Raw genomic sequence first — 20,759 nt, 5'->3', positions numbered from 1 at the left:
CAGGGATAGATATGATGATCCTTGAGGTATTCGCGATGTTTGACACCGCGAAAGTAGAAATCAAGAAGGAGCATCAATTATTGATGGTTGGTGAAACCACTAGTTTCAAGAAGGGCAAGGGCAGGAAGGGATACTTCATGAAACGGCAAATCAGCTGCTGCTCCAGTGAAGAAACCCAAGGTTGAACCCAAACCCGAGACTAACTGCTTCTGTAATAAGGGGAACAACCACTGGAGCAGAATTACCCTAGATACTTGGTAGATAAGAAGGTTGGCAAGGTCGATAGAAGTATATTGGATATACATTGTGTTGATGTGTACTTTACTAGTACTCCTAGTAGCACCAGGGTATTAGATACCGGTTCGGTTGCTAAGTGTTAGTAACTCGAAATAAAGAGCTAAGGAATAAACGGAGACTAGCTAAAAGTGAGCTGACGATATATGTTGGAAGTGTTTCCAAGTTTGATGTGATCAAACATCGCACGCTCCCTCTACCATCAAGATTAGTATTAAACCTGAATGGTTTATTGAATCTCGATCGTAGTGATACACATTTTCATGCCAAAAGATATAAGATAGTAATGATAGTACCACTTACTTGTGGCACTGCCATGTAAGTCATATTGGTATAAAACGCATGAAGAAGCTCCATGTTGATGGATCTTTAGACTCACTCGTTTTTGAAAAGTTTGAGACATGCGAACCGTGTCTATTGGTGTATACGCATGAAGAAACTCCATGCAGATGGATCGTTTGGACTCACTTGATTTTGAATCACTTGAGATATGCAAATCATACCACATGGGCAAGATGACTGAAAAGCCTCGGTTTCAGTAAGATGGAACAAGATAGCAACTTGTTGGAAGTAACACATTTTGATGTGTGCAGTCCAATGAGTGCTGAGGCATGCAGTGAATGTCGTTATGTTCTTACTTCACAGATGATTCAAGTAGATGTTGAGTATATTTACTTGATGAAACACAAGTCTGAATTATTGAATGGTTGAAGTAATTTCAGAGTGAAGTTTAAGATCTTCGTGACAAGAGGATAGAAGGTCTATGATATGATCATAGAGATGAATATCTGAGTTACGAGTTTTGGCACACAACTAAGACATTGTGGAAATTGTTTCGCAATTAATACCGCCTGGAACACCATAGTGTGATGGTGTGTCCGAACATCATAGTTGCACCCTATTGGATATGGTGCGTACCATGATGTCTCTTATCAAATTACCACTATTGTCCATGGGTTAGGCATTAGAGACAACCACATTCACTTTAAATAGGGCACCACGTAATTCCGTTGAGATGACACCGTATGAATTATGGTTTAGAGAAACCTAAGTTGTCGTTTCTTAAAGGTTTGGGGCTGCGACGCTTATGTGAAAAAGTTTCAGGATTGATAAGCTCGAACCCAAAGCGGATAAAATGCATCTTCATAGGACACCCAAAACAGTTGGGTATACCTCCTAATTCAGATCCGAAAGCAATATGAATTGTTTCTTGAATCAGGTCCTTTCTCGAGGAAAGGTTTCTCTCGAAAGAGTTGAGTGGGAGGATGGTGGAGACTTGATATGGTTATTGAACCATCACTTCAACCAGTGTGTATCAGGGCACAGGAAATTGTTCATGTGGCACCTACACCAATTGAAGTAGAAGCTTATGATAGTGATCATGAAGTTTCGGATCAAGTCACTGCCGTACCTCGTAGGGTGACAAGGATACGTACTACTTCAGAGTGGTACAGTAATCCTGTCTTGAAGGTCATGTTGCTAGACAACAATGAACCTACGAGCTATGGAGAAGCGATGGTGGGCCCAAATTCCGACAAATGGTTAGAAGCCATGAAATCCGAGATAGGATCCATGTATCAGGACAAAGCATGGACTTTGGTGAACTTGCCCGATGATCGGCAAGCCATTGAGATAAATGGATCTTTAAGAAGAAGACGGACGTGGACGGTAATGTCACCGTCTATGAAGCTCGACTTGTGGCGAAGAGTTTTTTCACAAGTTCAAGGAGTTGACTACGATGAGATTTTCTCATCCGTAGCGATGCTTAAGTCCGTCGGAATCATGTTAGCATAAGCTGCATTTATGAAATCTGGCAGATGGATGTCAAAACGAGTTTCCTTACCAGTTTTCGTAAGGAAAGGTTGTATGTGATACAATCAGAAAAGTTTTGTCGATCCTAAGGATGCTAAAAGGTATGCTGGCTCCAGCGATCCTTCTAAGGACTGGAGTGAGCATCTCGGAGTTGGAATGTATGCTTTGATGATGATCAAAGATTTTGGTGTATACAAAGTTTATGAGAAACTGGTATTTCCAAAGAAGTGAGTGGGAGCACTATAGAATTTCTGATGAGTATATGTTGTTGACATATTGTTAATCAGAAATGACGTAGAATTTCTGGAAAGCATATAGGGTTATTTGAAAAGTGTTTTTCAATGGAAAACCTGGATTAAGCTACTTGAACGTTGAGCATCAAGATCTATAAGGATGGATCAAAACGCTTAATGGTACTTTCAAATGAGCACATACCTTGACATGATCTTGAAGGTATTCAAGATGGATCAGTCAAAGAAGAAGTTCTTGCCTGAGTTGTAAGGTACAAAGTTAAGACTTAAAGCTCGACCATGGCAGAATAGAGAGAAAGGACGAAGGTCGTCTCCTATGCTTAAGACATAGGCTCTACAGTATGCTATGCTGTGTACCGCACCTGAAGTGTGCCTTGCCATGAGTTAGTCAAGGGGTACAAGAGTGATCCAAGAATGGATCACAGACAGCGGTCAAAGTTATCCTTAGTAACTAGTGGACTAAGGAATTTTCTCGATTATGGAGGTGGTAAAAGAGTTCGTCGTAAAGGTTACGTCGATGCAAGCTTAACACCTATTCGGATAGCTGTAAGTAGAGATACCAGATACGTATAATGGGGCAACAATTTAGAATAGCTCCAAGTGGAACAGTTATTTGGAATGGCTCCAAATAGAACGTGGTAGCTACATCTAGGAGATGACATAGAGATTTGTAAAGCACACACGGATCTGAAAGGTTCAGACCCGTTGACTAAAAACCTCTCTCACAAGCAAGATGATCAAACCCAAGACTCTTTGGATGTTGGTCACATGGTGATGTGACCTGTGAGTGTTAATCACATGGTGATGTGAACTAGATTATTGACTCTAGTGCAAGTGGGAGACTGTTGGAAATATGCCCTAGAGGCAATAATAAAAGTGTTATTATTATATTTCTTTGTTCATGATAATAGTCTTTTATTCATGCTATAACTGTATTATCCGGAAATCGTAATACACGTGCGAATACATAGACCACAATATGTCCCTAGTGAGCCTCTAGTTGACTAGCTCGTTGTGATCAACAGATAGTCATGGTTTCCTGGCTATGGACATTGGATGTCGTTGATAACGGGATCACATCATTAGGAGAATGATGTGATGGACAAGACCCAATCCTAAGCATAGCACAAAGATCGTGTAGTTCGTTTGCTAGAGCTTTGCCAATGTCAAGTATCTCTTCCTTTGACCATGAGAGCGTGTAACTCCTAGATACCGTAGGAGTGCTTTGGGTGTATCAAACGTCACAACGTAACTGGGTGACTATAAAGGTGCACTACAGGTATCTCCGAAAGTATCTATTGTTTTATGCGGATCGAGACTAGGATTTGTCACTCCGTGTAAACGGAGAGGTATCTCTGGGCCCACTCGGTAGGACATCATCATATGCGCAATGTGACCAAGGAGTTGATCACGGGATGATGTGTTACGGAACGAGTAAAGTGACTTGCCGGTAACGAGATTGAACAAGGTATTGGATACCGACGATCGAATCTCGGGCAAGTAACATACCGATAGACAAAGGGAATTGAATACGGGATTGATTAAGTCCTTGACATCGTGGTTCATCCGATGAGATCATCGTGGAGCATGTGGGAGCCATCATGGGTATCCAGATCCCGCTGTTGGTTATTGACCAGAGAACGTCTCGGTCATGTCTGCATGTCTCCCGAACCCGTAGGGTCTACACACTTAAGGTTCGGTGACACTAGGGTTATAAAGGAAGCTTGTATGTGGTTACCGAATGTTGTTCGGAGTCCCGGATGAGATCCCGGACGTCACGAGGAGTTCCGGAATGGTCCGGAGGTAAAGATTTATATATGGGAAGTCCTGTTTTGGTCACCGGAAAAGTTTCGGGCGATATCGGTAATGTACCGGGACCACCGGGAGGGTCCCGGGGGTCCACCAAGTGGGGCCACCTGCCCCAGAAGGTTGCGTGGGCCAAGTGTGGGAGGGGACCAGCCCCTAGGAGGGCTGGTGCGCCCCCCACAAGGGGTCCAAGGCGCAAGGGAGAGTGGGAGGGGGCAAACCCTAGTCCAGATGGGCCTTAAGGCCCACCTAGTGGGCGCCTCCCCTCTCTCCCCCTCTTGGCCGCCTCCCCAAGTCCCATCTAGGGCTGGCCGCACCCCTTGGGGTGGGAAACCCTAAAGGGGGCGCAACCCCCTTCTCCCCTATATAAATAGAGGCCTGGGGCTGCCCATAACACATGAGAACTTCTCCCTCTCTTGGTGCAGCCCTGCCTCTCCTCCTCCTCCTCTCCCATGGTGCTTGGCGAAGCCCTGCTGGATTGCCACGCTCCTCCATCACCACCACGCCGTTGTGCTGCTGTTGGATGGAGTCTTCCTCAACCTCTCCCTCTCTCCTTGCTGGATCAAGGCATGGGAGACGTCACCAGGCTGTACGTGTGTTGAACGCGGAGGTGCCGTCCGTTCGGCACTTGATCATCAGTGATTGGAATCACGACGAGTACGACTTCATCAACCCTGTTCACTTGAACGCTTCCGCTTAGCGATCTACAAGGGTATGTAGATGCACTCTCCTTCCCCTCGTTGCTGGTCTCTTCATAGAATAGATCTTGGTGACACGTAGGAAAATTTTGAATTACTGCTACGTTCCCCAACAGAAAGTGGTTAAACGGACACCGGAAAGTTTCGGGGGCATACCAGTATTGTACCGGGGCCACCGGAAGGTTTCTGGGGGTCCACCGGGAGGGGCCACCCCTCCCGGGGGGGCCACATGGGCTGTGTGGGAGAGGGAGCCAGCCCCTAGTGGGCTGGGCGCGCCTCCCCACCTTGGCCCATGCGGCTAGGGCTTGGGAGGGGGAAACCCTAAAGGGGGCGCCCCCCTAGCTTGGGGGGCAATCCTCCCTCCCTTTGGCCGCCGCCCCCCCTAGGGTTTTCCCTAGAGGGCCGGCCCCCTTGCCCCTTCCCCTATATATAGAGGGGTGAGGGGAGGGCTGCAATACACCACATCCAAAGGCGCAGCCCCTCCCCTCCCCAACACCTCTCCTCCTCCGTTAAGTGCTTGGCGAAGCCCTGTCGGAGTACTGCTGCACCAACACCACCACGCCGTCGTGCTGCCGTTGGAGCGAGCTTCCTCAACCTCTCCTTCCCCCTTGCTGGATCAAGAAGGAGGAGACGTCTCCCATCCCGTACGTGTGTTGAACGCGGAGGTGCTGTCCGTTCAGCACTTGGACATTGGTGATTCGAATCACGTCGAGTACGACTCCATCATCACCGCTCCCTCGAACGCTTCCGCACTCGATCTACAAGTGGTATGTAGATGCAAACTCTTCCCCTTGACTCGTTTCTTAGATGAACTCATAGATGGATCTTGGTGAAACCGTAGGAAAAATTTTAATTTTCTGCAACGTTCCCCAACAGTGGCATCATGAGCTAGGTCTATGCGTAGTTCTCTTTGCATGAGTAGAACACAATTTTGTTGTGGGCGTGGATCTTGTCAACTTACTTGCCTCTACTAGTATTTTCTTGCTTCAACGGTATTGTGGGATGAAGCGGCCCTGACCAACCTTACACGTATGCTTACGTGAGACCGGTTCCACCGATTGACATGCACTAGTTGCATAAGGTGGCTGGCGGGTGTCTGTCTCTCCCACTTTAGTTGGAGCGGATTCGATGAAAAGGGCCCTTATGAAGGGTAAATAGAAGTTGACAAAATCACGTTGTGGTTATTCGTAGGTAAGAAAACGTTCTTGCTAGAACCCAATTGCAGCCACGTAAAAGATACAACAACAATTAGAGGACGTCTAACTTGTTTTTGCAGCGATTGATCATGTGATGTGATATGGCCAGAAGTTGTAATGAATGATGAATTGTGATGTATGTGATCATGTTCTTGTAATAGGATTCACGACTTGCATGTCGATGAGTATGACAACCGGCAGGAGCCATAGGAGTTGTCTTTATTTTTGTATGACCTGCGTGTCATTGAAGAACGCCATGTAAACCACTTTACTTTATTGCTAAACGCGTTAGCCATAGAAGTAGAAGTAGTCGTTGGCGTGACAACTTCATGAAGACACGATGATGGAGATCATGATGATGGAGATCATGGTGTCAAGCCGGTGACAAGATGATCATGGAGCCCCGAAGATGGAGATCAATGGAGCTATATGATATTGGCCATATCATGTCACAACTATATAATTGCATGTGATGTTTATTATGTTTATGCATCTTGTTTACTTAGGAACGGTAGTAAATAAGATGATCCCTTACAAAAATTTCAAGAAGTGTTCTCCCCTAACTGTGCACCGTTGCTACAGTTTGTCGCTTCTAAGCACCACGTGATGATCGGGTGTGATGGATTCTTACGTTCACATACAATGGGTGTAAGACAGTTTTACACAGCGAAAACACTTAGGGTTAACTTGACGAGCCTAGCATGTACAGACATGGCCTCGGAACACGGAGACCGAAAGGTCGAACACGAGTCGTATGGAAGATACGATCAACATGAAGATGTTCACCGACGATGACTAGTCCGTCTCACGTGATGATCGGACACGGGCTAGTTGACTCAGATCGTGTGACACTTAGATGACTAGAGGGATGTCTAATCTAAGTGGGAGTTCATAATTTGATTAGAACTTTATTATCATGAACTTAGTCTAAAACCTTTGCAAATATGTCTTGTAGATCAAATGGCCAACGCTAATGTCAACATGAACTTCAACGCGTTCCTAGAGAAAACCAAGCTGAAAGATGATGGCAACAACTATACGGACTGGGTCCGGAACCTGAGGATCATCCTCATAGCTGCCAGGAAGCAATATGTCCTAGAAGGACCGCTAGGTGACGCTCCCGTCCCAGAGAACCAAGACATTATGAATGCTTGGCAAACTCGTGCTGATGATTACTCCCTCGTTCAGTGCGACATGCTTTACAGCTTAGAACCGGGGCTCCAAAAGCGTTTTGAGCATCACAGAGCATATGAGATGTTCGAAGAGCTGAAACTAGTTTTCCAAGCTCATGCCCGGGTCGAGAGATATGATGTCTCCGACAAGTTCTACAGTTGTAAGATGGAGGAAAACAGTTCTGTCAGTGAGCACATCCTGAAGATGTCTGGGTTGCACAATCGTATGACCCAGCTGAACATTAACCTCCCAGATGAGGCGGTCATTGACAGAATCCTCCAGTCGCTCCCACCAAGCTACAAGAGCTTTGTGATGAACTACAATATGCAGGGGATGGTAAAGACCATTCCTGAAGTATTTTCTATGCTGAAGTCAGCAGAGGTTGAAATCAAGAAAGAACATCAAGTGTTGATGGTCAATAAGACCACTAAGTTCAAGAAGGGCAAGGGTAAGAAGAACTTCAAGAAGGACGGCAAAGAGGTTGCCGCGCCCGGTAAGCCAGTTGCCGGGAAGAAGTCAAAGAATGGACCCAAGCCTGAGACTGAGTGCTTTTATTGCAAGGGGAAGGGTCACTGGAAGCGGAACTGCCCCAAATACTTAGCGGATAAGAAGGCCGGCAACACTAAAGGTATATTCGATATACATGTAATTGATGTGTACCTCACCAGTACTCGTAGTTACTCCTGGGTATTTGACACCGGTGCCGTTGCTCATATTTGTAACTCACAGCAGGAGCTGCGGAATAAGCGGAGACTGGCGAAGGACGAGGTGACAATGCGCGTCGGGAATGGTTCCAGAGTCGATGTGATCGCCGTCGGCACGCTACCTCTACATTTACCTACGGGATTAGTTTTGAACCTTAATAATTGTTATTTGGTGCCAAGTTTGAGCATGAACATTGTATCTGGATCTCGTTTAATACGAGATGGCTACTCATTGAAGTCCGAGAATAATGGTTGTTCTATTTATATGAGAGATATGTTCTATGGTCATGCTCCGATGGTCAATGGTTTATTCTTAATGAATCTCGAACGTAGTGTTACACATATTCATAGCGTGAATACCAAAAGATGTAAAGTTGATAACGATAGTCCCACATACTTGTGGCACTGCCACCTTGGTCACATTGGTGTCAAGCGCATGAAGAAGCTCCATGCTGATGGACTTTTAGAGTCTCTTGATTATGAATCATTTGACACATGCGAACCATGCCTCATGGGAAAGATGACCAAGACCCCGTTCTCCGGAACAATGGAGCGAGCAACCAACTTGTTGGAAATCATACATACCGATGTGTGCGGTCCAACGAGTGTTGAGGCTCGCAGAGGATATCGTTATGTTCTCACTCTCACAGATGACTTGAGTAGATATGGGTATGTCTACTTGATGAAACACAAGTCTGAGACCTTCGAAAAGTTCAAGGAATTTCAGAATCAAGTAGAGAATCAACGTGACCGAAAGATAAAGTTCTTACGATCGGATCGTGGAGGAGAATATTTAAGTCACGATTTGGTACACACTTAAGAAAATGTGGAATCGTTTCACAACTCACGCCGCCTGGAACACCTCAGCGTAACGGTGTGTCCGAACGTCGTAATCGCACTCTATTGGATATGGTGCGGTCTATGATGTCTCTTACCGATTTACCGCTATCATTTTGGGGATACGCTCTAGAGACAGCTACATTCACTTTAAATAGGGCACCATCTAAATCCGTTGAGACGACACCGTATGAATTATGGTTTGGGAAGAAACCTAAGCTGTCGTTTCTAAAAGTTTGGGGACGCGATGCTTATGTCAAGAAACTTCAACCTGAAAAGCTCGAACCCAAGTCGGAAAAATGCGTCTTCATAGGATACCCTAAAGAAACCATTGGGTATACCTTCTACTTAAGATCCGATGGAAAGATCTTTGTCGCTAAGAACGGATCCTTTCTGGAAAAAGAGTTTCTCTCGAAAGAAGTAAGTGGGAGGAAAGTAGAACTCGATGAATTACTACCTCTTGAGCGGGACAGTAGTGCAACTCAGGAAGATGTTCCTGTGATGCCTACACCAACTGAAGAGGAAAATAATGATGATGATCAAGGTACTTCGGATCAAGTTGCTACTGAACTTCGTAGGTCCACAAGGACACGTTCCGCACCAGAGTGGTACGGCAACCCTGTCCTTGAAATCATGTTGTTAGACAACGGTGAACCTTCGAACTATGAAGAAGCGATGGCGGGCCCAGATTCCAACAAATGGCTAGAAGCCATGAAATCCGAGATAGAATCCATGTATGAAAACAAAGTGTGGACTTTGACTGACTTGCCCGATGATCGTCGAGCGATAGAAAACAAATGGATCTTTAAGAAGAAGATGGACGCGGATGGTAATGTCACCATCTATAAAGCTCGACTTGTCGCTAAGGGTTATCGGCAAGTTCAAGGGATTGACTACGATGAGACTTTCTCTCCCGTAGCGAAGCTTAAGTCCGTCCGAATCATGTTAGAAATTGCCGCATACTATGATTATGAGATATGGCAGATGGACGTCAAAACGGCATTCCTTAACGGGCATCTTAAGGAAGAACTGTATATGATGCAGCTGGAGGGTTTTGTCGATCCTAAGAATGCTAACAAAGTATGCAAGCTCCAGCGATCCATTTATGGGCTGGTGCAAGCATCTCGGAGTTGGAACATTCGCTTTGATGAGATGATCAAAGCGTTTGGGTTTATGCAGACTTATGGAGAAGCCTGCGTTTACAAGAAAGTGAGTGGGAGCTCTGTAGCATTTCTCATATTATATGTAGATGACATACTTTTGATGGGAAATGATATAGAATTCTTGGACATCATTAAGGCCTACTTGAATAAGTGTTTTTCAATGAAGGACCTTGGAGAAGCTGCTTATATATTAGGCATCAAGATCTATAGAAATAGATCGAGACGCCTCATAGGTCTTTCACAAAGCACATACCTTGATAAGATTTTGAAGAAGTTCAAAATGGATCAGTCCAAGAAAGGGTTCTTGCCTGTATTGCAAGGTGTGAGATTGAGCTCAGCTCAATGCCCGACCACGGCAAAAGATAAAGAAGAGATGAGTTTCATCCCCTATGCTTCAGCCATAGGATCTATTATGTATGCCATGCTGTGTACCAGACCTGATGTAAACCTTGCCGTAAGTTTGGTAGGTAGGTACCAAAGTAATCCCGGCAAGGAACACTGGACAGCGGTCAAGAATATCCTGAAATACCTGAAAAGGACGAAGGACATGTTTCTCGTTTATGGAGGTGATGAAGAGCTCGTCGTAAAGGGTTACGTCGATGCTAGCTTCGACACAGATCTGGATGACTCTAAGTCACAAACCGGATACGTGTATATGTTGAATGGTGGAGCAGTAAGCTGGTGCAGCTGCAAGCAGAGCGTGGTGGCGGGATCTACATGTGAAGCGGAGTACATGGCAGCCTCGGAGGCAGCGCATGAAGCTATTTGGGTGAAGGAGTTCATCACCAACCTAGGAGTCATAGCCAATGCGTCGGGGCCGATCAAACTCTTCTGTGACAACACTGGAGCTATTGCCCTTGCCAAGGAGCCCAGGTTTCACAAGAAGACCAGGCACATCAAGCGTCGTTTCAACTCCATCCGTGAAAATGTTCAAGATGGAGACATAGAAATTTGCAAAGTACATACGGATCTGAATGTCGCAGATTCGTTGACTAAACCTCTCTCGCGAGCAAAACATGATCAGCACCAGAACTCTATGGGTGTTCGATTCATCACAATGTAACTAGATTATTGACTCTAGTGCAAGTGGGAGACTGTTGGAAATATGCCCTAGAGGCAATAATAAAAGTGTTATTATTATATTTATTTGTTCATGATAATAGTCTTTTATTCATGCTATAACTGTATTATCCGGAAATCGTAATACATGTGTGAATACATAGACCACAATATGTCCCTAGTGAGCCTCTAGTTGACTAGCTCGTTGTGATCAACAGATAGTCATGGTTTCCTGGCTATGGACATTGGATGTCGTTGATAACGGGATCACATCATTAGGAGAATGATGTGATGGACAAGACCCAATCCTAAGCATAGCACAAAGGTCGGTTAGTTCGTTTGCTAGAGCTTTTCCAATGTCAAGTATCTCTTCCTTCGACCATGAGATCGTGTAACTCCCGGATACCGTAGGAGTGCTTTGGGTGTACCAAACGTCACAACGTAACTGGGTGACTATAAAGGTGCATTACAGGTATCTCCGAAAGTGTCTGTTGGGTTGACACGGATCGAGACTGGGATTTGTCACTCCGTATGATGGAGAGGTATCTCTGGGCCCACTCGGTAATGCATCATCATAATGAGCTCAAAGTGACCAAGTGGTTGATGACGGGATCATGCATTACGGTACGAGTAAAGTGACTTGCCGGTAACGATACTGAACAAGGTATTGGGATACCGACGATCGGGTCTCGGGCAAGTAACGTACCGATTGACAAAGGGAATTGTATACAGGGTTTTAATCGAATCCTCGACATCGTGGTTCAACCGATGAAATCATCGAGGAGCATGTGGGAGCCAACATGGGTATCCAGATCCCGCTGTTGGTTATTGCCCGAGAGTCGTCTCGGTCATGTCTGCATGACTCCCGAACCCGTAGGGTCTACACACTTAAGGTTCGGTGAGGCTAGGGTTATTAGGAAGACTAGTATGTGACTACCGAATGTTGTTCGGAGTCCCGGATGAGATCCCGGACGTCATGAGGAGTTCCGGAATAGTCCGGAGGTAAAGATTTATATATGGAAAGTGGTTAAACGGACACCGGAAAGTTTCGGGGGCATACCGGTATTGTACCAGGGCCACCGGAAGGTTTCCGGGGGTCCACCGGGAGGGGCCACCCCTCCCGGGGGGGCCACATGGGCTGTGTGGGAGAGGGAGCCAGCCCCTAGTGGGCTGGGCGCGCCTCCCCACCTTGGCCTATGCGGCTAGGGCTTGGGAGGGGGAAACCCTAAAGGGGGCGCCCCCCTAGCTTGGGGGGCAATCCTCCCTCCCTTTGGCCGCCGCCCCCCTAGGGTTTTCCCTAGAGGGCCGGCCCCCTTGCCCCTTCCCCTATATATAGAGGGGTGAGGGGAGGGCTGCAATACACCACATCCAAAGGCGCAGCCCCTCCCCTCCCCAACACCTCTCCTCCTCCGTTAAGCGCTTGGCGAAGCCCTGTCGGAGTACTGCTGCACCAACACCACCACGCCGTCGTGCTGCCGTTGGAGCGAGCTTCCTCAACCTCTCCTTCCCCCTTGCAGGATCAAGAAGGAGGAGACGTCTCCTGTCCCGTACGTGTGTTGAACGCGGAGGTGCTGTCCGTTCAGCACTTGGACATCGGTGATTCGAATCACGTCGAGTACGACTCCATCATCACCGCTCCCTCGAACGCTTCCGCACTCGATCTGCAAGTGGTATGTAGATGCAAACTCTTCCCCTTGACTTGTTGCTTAGATGAACTCATAGATGGATCTTGGTGAAACCGTAGGAAAATTTTTAATTTTCTGCAACGTTCCCCAACACCGGAGGCAAAGAAAACTATATAGGAACTGGTATTTCGGCCAGCGGGAAAGTTTCGGGGTCACCCGGTATTGTACCGGGACCACCGGAAGGGTCCCGGGGGTCCACCGGGTGGGGCCACCCATCCCGGAGGGCCCCAAGGGCCAAAGTGGGGAGGGGAACCAGCCCTTAGTGGGCTGGTGTGCCCCCCTAGGCCCACCCCCTACACCTAGGGTTGAAACCCTAGGGTGGGGGGGGGGCGCCCCACTTGCCTTGGGGGGTACTCCACCCCCCTTGGCCGCCGCCCCCTTGGGAGATTAGATCTCCCAGGGCCGGCGCCCCCCCTGGGGGCCTATATAAAGGGAGGGGGGAAGGGGGCAGCCGCACCCTGAAGTCCTGGCGCCCCCTCCCCCTGCTACACCTCTTCCTCCTCCGTCACGTGCTTGGCGAAGCCCTGCCAGAGTGCTGCTGTTCCATCACCACCACGCCGTTGTGCTGCTGCTGGAGCCATCATCATCAACCTCTCCTTCCCCCTTGCTGGATCAAGACGGAGGAGACGTTACGCTGACCGTACGTGTGTTGAACGCGGAGGTGCCGTCCGTTCGGCGCTAGGATCTCCGGTGATAGGATCACGACGAGAACGACTACTTCAACCCCGTTCTTTTGAACGCTTCCGCGCAATCTACAAAGTGGTATGTAGGTGCAATCTCTCTCCCATGACTTGTTGCTTAGATGAACTCATAGATGGATCTTGGTGAAACCGTCGGAAAATTTTTAATTTTCTGCAACGTTCCCCAACACCCGGTGCAAAAGAACCAAAGCGAAGCGTGTTCATCGGAGTAGTGGACGAGGGCGCCTCTTTGGTAGAACTGGCTACCTTATCTGGCTGTGTGGCCGGCCCTTTGTCCGACTCCGGCAAAGTATCATCGGGCCCCTTCTCCTGGTTCCCGGGTGCGCCGCCACCCTCGGTTGTATCCATGTCTTGTGTCCCATTTCCCTCCTCGGAAACTGCAGTATCCTCGATATCAAGCTCTAGTACATAAGTGACTCCAGCATATGTCCATCTGACTACATCTGGTATATGCTCAATACTCGCAACACTGACCAAAAGCCTCGCAGCGTTATGTGTGCGTGTGAATGGCATGTCAACCTTTTCTGTCTTACCGATCAACACACCCAAGCTCCAAGCAACCAGAAAATGTTTTACCAATTTAGGTGGTACGCCATAGAAGCAAACCCACACCTTCTCCAAAGGTGTACCCTCGGGTTCCTCCTGCTTCCACTCGTTGAAAGCAATAACAATGTTTGTGCTCGTCACTCTGCATAAACCCCACTTTAGAAAATGCATCTGATCCTCTTTAGTGGGAAAATCAACCTTATAAGACTGACCTTCTAACTGCTCCAGTTGCCACTGATAATTACCCGGTACTAACTCACGTAGCTGTCTGACGATCTGAGCCTCGGTCAACTGTCCATTAGTAACTCTGATAACTGCCGGGAAGGAACTCTCAACCATCTGCGGTAGAGGATCCACCTCCGGTGTCTCAAAAAACATCAACTCTTTACAGCAGACCCCAAAAATGTTAATGTCAGGCTTAGGACCGGATAGAAGAGGGCATTCCCCGTTCACATGTTGGGAGCGAAGACAATAATCACAAAGCTCATTCGTACACTCTGCCACGAAGTGACCCGGTTCACCACATCTATAGCAAGGCAACTTTTTCTTCTTAATTGCCCACTTAGAGAGCTTTTCGCCCTCCGCTTTTTCCGGTCCTTTATCAGACGTATGTCCCTAGATTTGGCACCTCCAGTAGACACCAGAACATGCACTGCTGCCAAGGCCCGAACCGCGTCCACTGCTGCCACGGGTAACTTGGATGGGTCTCCGTCCCCCTCAGCTGAATGCTCGAGCACCTCCTCCAAGGCCAAATCTGCAACAGGTGGCGGTGGTGGTGGATAATGTCTAGGCGGCGGTGGTCGTCTCCCTCTCCCCCCGCGACGGTAGCCACCACGGAAACGATCCTTGGGTCCGGCAACACCTTCCACAAAATTACCGGGTGGACCTTGAAACTGTCCATTGTCCTCAGCATTGTGCCGGTTGTAACCATGGCCGCCACTGGAGGAAGATCCACAATGCAATCCCTCACCATACGCATCATATCCGTCATCTCCCCACTGACCGTAACGGTTGTAATTCCAACAATCTCTGCTAAAACCAGAGTAACCATCACGCCCATGCACGCCGCGACCCCTTCCCAGGGCCAGCGCCTTGGCTGCAGGTGGCTGTGCCACTTCCTCCGGCTGCCGCGCGTTGGATTTGGGCACCTGGGTCGTCGGAAGTGCACATGAAACAGCAGCCCCCGGTCGCGCGGACGCATGGGCGCCCCGACCAGTCCCAGCTCGGGGTTGCACTCCCGTTGCCCCGGTCCCTGCTGCCACCTGCGTTGGAGGAAGCAGACCGCCCCGTCCGCCCCCACCGGCCGGCGTGGCACCGCGGCCAGCACCACCAGCCCCAGCGACTGGCAACACCTCCTGATCGGCCGCTCCCGGCTTGGCGGCAACTACCGGTAGAGCGCCGCGACCAACTCCGGCAGAGGACGAGGCCGCAACAGTGGTAGGTGGCCCTCGCTTGGACGGCGGCAGACCACGACCCGCCATCCCACTGGCGGTTGAGATCCTTCTCGCCCGTCCTGTCCCGAGCGAAGGAAAGCCAGAACAAGAAAACCTAGACTCGATCGTAGGCAGAACTGTTTGCGGAAATACATGCACGTACGTCTGCACTGGGCTGCGCGAGGCTTGGGCCTCTGGTTGGGCCTCGCCCGCACCAGGAGGACCCACGACCGTCGCAACATCCAAACCCACATTCAGCTCAGGTCCACAACACAATAACACATTCAAATGAGCCCGTCTGGCTGCTCGAACATCGTTCGCCGATCTCGCCACCGGCGATCCTGGCGGCGGCGGTGGCTGGCAAAAAATGCCTTTCTTCTTCTTCCTTGTGACACGAGTCCAATTTTCCGGCAAAAAATCATACAAAGTTACCGGGTCTCTCTTTACCTTGGGAAGCGGCCTGATCCACGGCTTCATGGCCGCCTTGGAAGTCACAACTTTTGAACGACACCGATCACCTGTACTCGTGGAGACCGGCAATGGGTCGGCATCCGGTGAGGCCAACCGCATTCTGGTGACTGCATTGACGATGGGGATGTGGCACTCCTCCTAATCTTCGTCGTCACTCTCCAAAAGCGCCCAAAAACGTCCACCCGGTCTCGCATGGATCACCAGCTAACACAAGCAAAGCCACTCACTCACGATGACAAGCTCATCTCCAAGAGCGGGGACTTCACTCTTGGCTTCTTCTCCCCGACCACCTCTAACAAGAGCTTTTACCTTGGCATATGGTACCATAGCCTTCCCGGACCACGCACCATCGTGTGGGTTGCCAACCGAGACAACCCAATTACCACCCTTTTGTCGGCGAAGCTCATCATCACCAACAATTCTCAAATGGTATTATCTGAATCTAGAGGCCACACTATTTGGACGACACCAAGCAATATCACCGCCGGAGCACCAGGAGCTTACGCAGCAGAGCTAAGCAACTCTGGGAACTTTGTTCTCCGGTTGCCAAGTGACACTGACATATGACAGAGTTTTGATCACCCAACCGACACAATGCTTGCAGGCATGAGGTTTGTGGTGAGCCACACGGCACAGATCGTCACTCGGCTAGTTGCTTGGAAGGGCTCGGATGATCCATCTTCTGGGGACTTCTCATTCAGCGGCGACCCTAGCGCCCCAGACCTTCAGCTTGTCACTTGGAACAAAACTAGGCCATACTGCCGCATAGGTGTGTGGAACGGTGTGTCAGTGACTGGTGGCACATATCTATCCAACACCAGCTCCATCCTTTACCAGACGGTTGTAAACTCTGGAGACGAGTTCTACATCACGTACGAAATCTCCGACAACTCGGTGTACACACGCGTCACGCTTGACTACACTGACAAGGACAAGTCTCTAGCATGGAACAATCACTCGTCATCATGGGCACTCATTAGTGGATGACCCACTGCTGCATGCGAGCTCTATGCCTCATGTGGCCCATTCAGTTATTGCGACTTGACTCAAACGGTCCCAGCTTGCCAATGTCTCGAGGGGTTTGAGACTATCGATGAAGTAAACTCTTCAAAAGGATGTAGGAGAAAGCAAGCGTTGAAATGCGGCAATCAAAGTCGTTTCGTGGCCTTGCCTGGGATGAATGTGGCCTTGCCTGGGATGAATGTTCCTGACAAGTGCTTGCATATACGCAATAGAAGCTTCGATGAGTGCGAGGCTGAGTGCAGGCGTAACTGCTCATGCGCAGCCTACGCTTATGCCAACTTGAGCGGGACCATAGGTATGGCTGACGTGTCTAGGTGCTTGGTTTGGTCAGGGGAGCTTGTCGACACTGGGAAGGCAATCACCAGTGGGGAGGCTCTGTACTTTGGACTTGCTTATACTCCCGGTATTATTCCATGCCCTCCTTTCTTCCCAAGTAATTAGCATGTACTCTTCAAATTAACACCAATATTTACAAAGGGAGCCTGTGGACATATGATTTCTCATGAAAATACCTAGATTATAAAATGTTGTATTAGCTATATGACATACCACTTATGACTAATCATTCAAGTGTGTCCATCTAATTAGCCCATCACCTTGACATGATATTTGAATGATGACAAAATGTGAACATTGTTTTCCTACTTTAATATACGTACCAAACCCAACAAGATTATAATACTATAGACTAATGTCTGGCGAAAATTTAGGCACATCATTTTTAACCTAATCTAATTTTTTTGAATGGTATCAACAACTAAAATTTAGAAGTTCCATACCCAAAACGTCACATTTTCAATAACTAAAGAGTAACATGGAACATCTTTTTTGACAAACTGGCAATTCCTTTCAACATCATTTATACAACTACAGTCTACAATAGATATACTTTTCCATTTTGCCAAACCTTCACTTCCAAATGTGTTTACAATTCTTTTTAGATTTCATGTCTTAGCCTTTCCATTAGGAAATAGCTAGTTACTGCCATAACCTGACACTAGCCAAATAGTAATTATTGAATTTGGAGGGGTAGTTTCTAAACGAGCATAAATACTCTTTTAGAATGATCAAATCTTTAATTTACCACAAACCATGGTAGCCCAGTTAGCTAAATTATGTTAGTTTAGGCACTTAGTTTAGTTGCACATACCCATCATGGTATTTATTCAAGTAAATTTCAAATTTTTGGTTTGTTGCATTTCTGCAGTTTATAAGGAGATCAGTTCAGTAAAGATTATAATTCCGATTATAGCAGGCCTGCTGCTACTAACATGCGTATGCCTTGTCTGAATGTACAAATACAGAGGTAGAGTAACAAATATCCTCTTGTTTTTACATATGACACTAGTGAAATATTTAAGAAACAAAATGATGTCCTACAAGCAGGCAAATTGCAAAAGAAGGAAAAGCAGAACAAACTGTTGCGAGGATACTTTAGCACATCCAACAATCGGCAAACATACAAAATTTCCATTTGTTAGCTACAGGGACATCCTTTCAGCAACAATTTTTTTCGCTCATTCCAACTTGCTTGGACGGGGAGGTTTTGGCAATGTCTACAAGGTAATAGATTGTGTTTCGACAGAAGGCCAAACACACATATTTTGCACTTCAATTGTTGTCTGACTCCTAAAACACCCTTTGATTCTCAAATCATTTTTATCTAACTATAAAATTATTGAGAGAAATAGATTATTGGGGGTCACCTATTTAGTGATATATAGGATTAGATTATTAAAATAAGCAGCATAATGGAGCATTTTTTTCATGCACAGTTGCATGTTGAGGCCGGCTGTTTCCTATGCATGATTGCATGTTGAGTTGACATGTTGTGTGAAATTGGTTAGTGGGGATCACCTATTAGTAATATGGAATTACTGAAATATATGTCATTGTTGATGCCACATAGTCCAAAGTCAGCGTGGTTTGGTTGAGTTGGTGATTTGAACTAGTTTTGATATACAAATTTAGAGTTGAATAATATTTTGTGGGATCAGAATTAAAAGGGGCTAAAATATACTCCCTCCATACCAAAATAAGTGTCGTTGATTTAGTACAACTTTGGGATGGAGGGAGTACTTCCTTTTGTGAAAAGGTATCTTTATTAGAAGTAAAATAAGTAGGCTTCTTGTTCAAGTGAAAAATATGCGCTCATGTAGGGCACACTGGAAGGTGGAAATGAGGTTGCTGTCAGAGCTCTGGGCAAGGTATAGTGGAGTTCAAAAATGAAGTAATTCTAATTGCCAAGCTGCAGCACAAGAACCTAGTCAGACTTCTTGGGTCATGCATTCATGAAGACGAGAAGTTACTGATTTACGAATACTTACCTAACAAAAGCTTGGATGCTTTTCTTTTCGGTACATTCCTTTTCTCTTTTGTTGCACATTAGAAAATTCTTTAAATTAACCAAAGTGTTAGTCATGTTGACACAAGCTTCATCTTATATTAAACATGAAAGATGCTTCACGGAAACATGTGCTTGATTGGTCAACACGGTTCAAAATAATTAAAGGAATAGCAAGAGGTCTTCTTTATCTCCATCAAGATTCAAGATTAACAATAATTCACAGAGATCTCAAAGCAAGCAACATATTGTTGGGCACATAAATGACTCCCAAAATTTCAGATTTTGGTATGGCAAGAATTTTTCCTACAAACCAAAACCAAGCAAACACTAGCCGGGTCGTTGAGACATAGTAAGTAATTAGTTTACTAACAAACCCTTGGCATTGCTATTTTATGGTTTGGTATAGTTCATGTCGGGGATATACCCCGCACTACTAGGAAAAGGGCTATAGATAGGATTGATTCTAATGGCGCACCGTGGAAGCAGTGCGCCACTACTATATACTAACGGCGCACCTGTTTGTGATACGCCATTAGTGTGGAAGACATTAATGGCGCACCGTAAACAGGGTGCGCCACTAGTATGAATTATTTTTTTTCCATTTTCCCATACATACTAATGGCGCATCGGGTCCATAATGCGCCATTACTATCTATAACTACTAATGGCGCACCAAGCAGGCAGTGCACCATTACTGTAAATTTTGTTTTATTCTTTTTTTTGCAAAACTACTAATGGCGCATCGTGGCACAGTGCACCATTACTAGTTTAAACTAGTAATGGCGCACTCAGAGGAGATGCGCCATTAGTATATATACTTATTATTTTTACTTTTTTGCAAAACTACTAATGGCGCATCGATTCCCCCTCCATCTCGATCTCGATCCCCCTCCATCTCGATCGCACCCGCACCCTCCCCCGCTAGCTCCACCCATCGCAACCCTCCCCCGCTCCACCGCCGGAGCACCCGGCCCCCCGCACCCGCACTTTTTGAACATATTTTTTAAATTTTTTTTACTATTTTTATAAAAAATATTACTGTTATAATTTAAACAAGTTTGAACATATTTAAACACAAATAAATATAAAAAACAGCATTGAAAATGCATAAAAAATATTACTGTTATGATTTAAACAAGTTTGAACATATTTAAACACAAATAAATATAAAAAACACCATTTAAAATGCATAAAAAAATATTGGGGATCCTGGGAATCGAACCCAGGACCTCCTGGTGTGTGTGCTGCGTGCTGACTAGTCGGGCTAGTGCGTGGGTTCTGTTGTAGATAGGGTTGGGCTGTAGATATGGCTACTAGGCTAGGTTAAAACAAAATTCTAATGGCGCACCGAGGGGTGGTGCGCCATTAGAACAGTCGTACTTATGGCGCACCTGCGTGTGGTGCGCCATTAGAAAGCTTCCCTCCACCTATTCCCCTCTGGCCTCTCTCCCTCCCTCGCCAGATCCCCCCCCCCACTCGACCTAACTTTGCCCCCGCGCCGTCGCCCCCGCGCCGTCGCCCCCCGACGCCCAGCCGCTGCCGGAGCTTCAACGCCGGCGT

The 20,759-nt window shown here is 46.9% G+C and overlaps 1 pseudogene; it reads left to right on the top strand.

The window, feature by feature from the left end:
• Positions 1-20,759, top strand: part of LOC119361251 — a 51,439-nt pseudogene that overhangs the window by 20,206 nt on the left and 10,474 nt on the right.

The sequence above is a fragment of the Triticum dicoccoides genome, chromosome 2B, assembly GCF_002162155.2.
Source record: "Triticum dicoccoides isolate Atlit2015 ecotype Zavitan chromosome 2B, WEW_v2.0, whole genome shotgun sequence".
NCBI lineage: Eukaryota > Viridiplantae > Streptophyta > Magnoliopsida > Poales > Poaceae > Triticum > Triticum dicoccoides.
The sequence above is the reverse complement of the archived record's forward strand: the minus strand, read 5'-3'. Positions and strand labels throughout refer to the sequence as shown.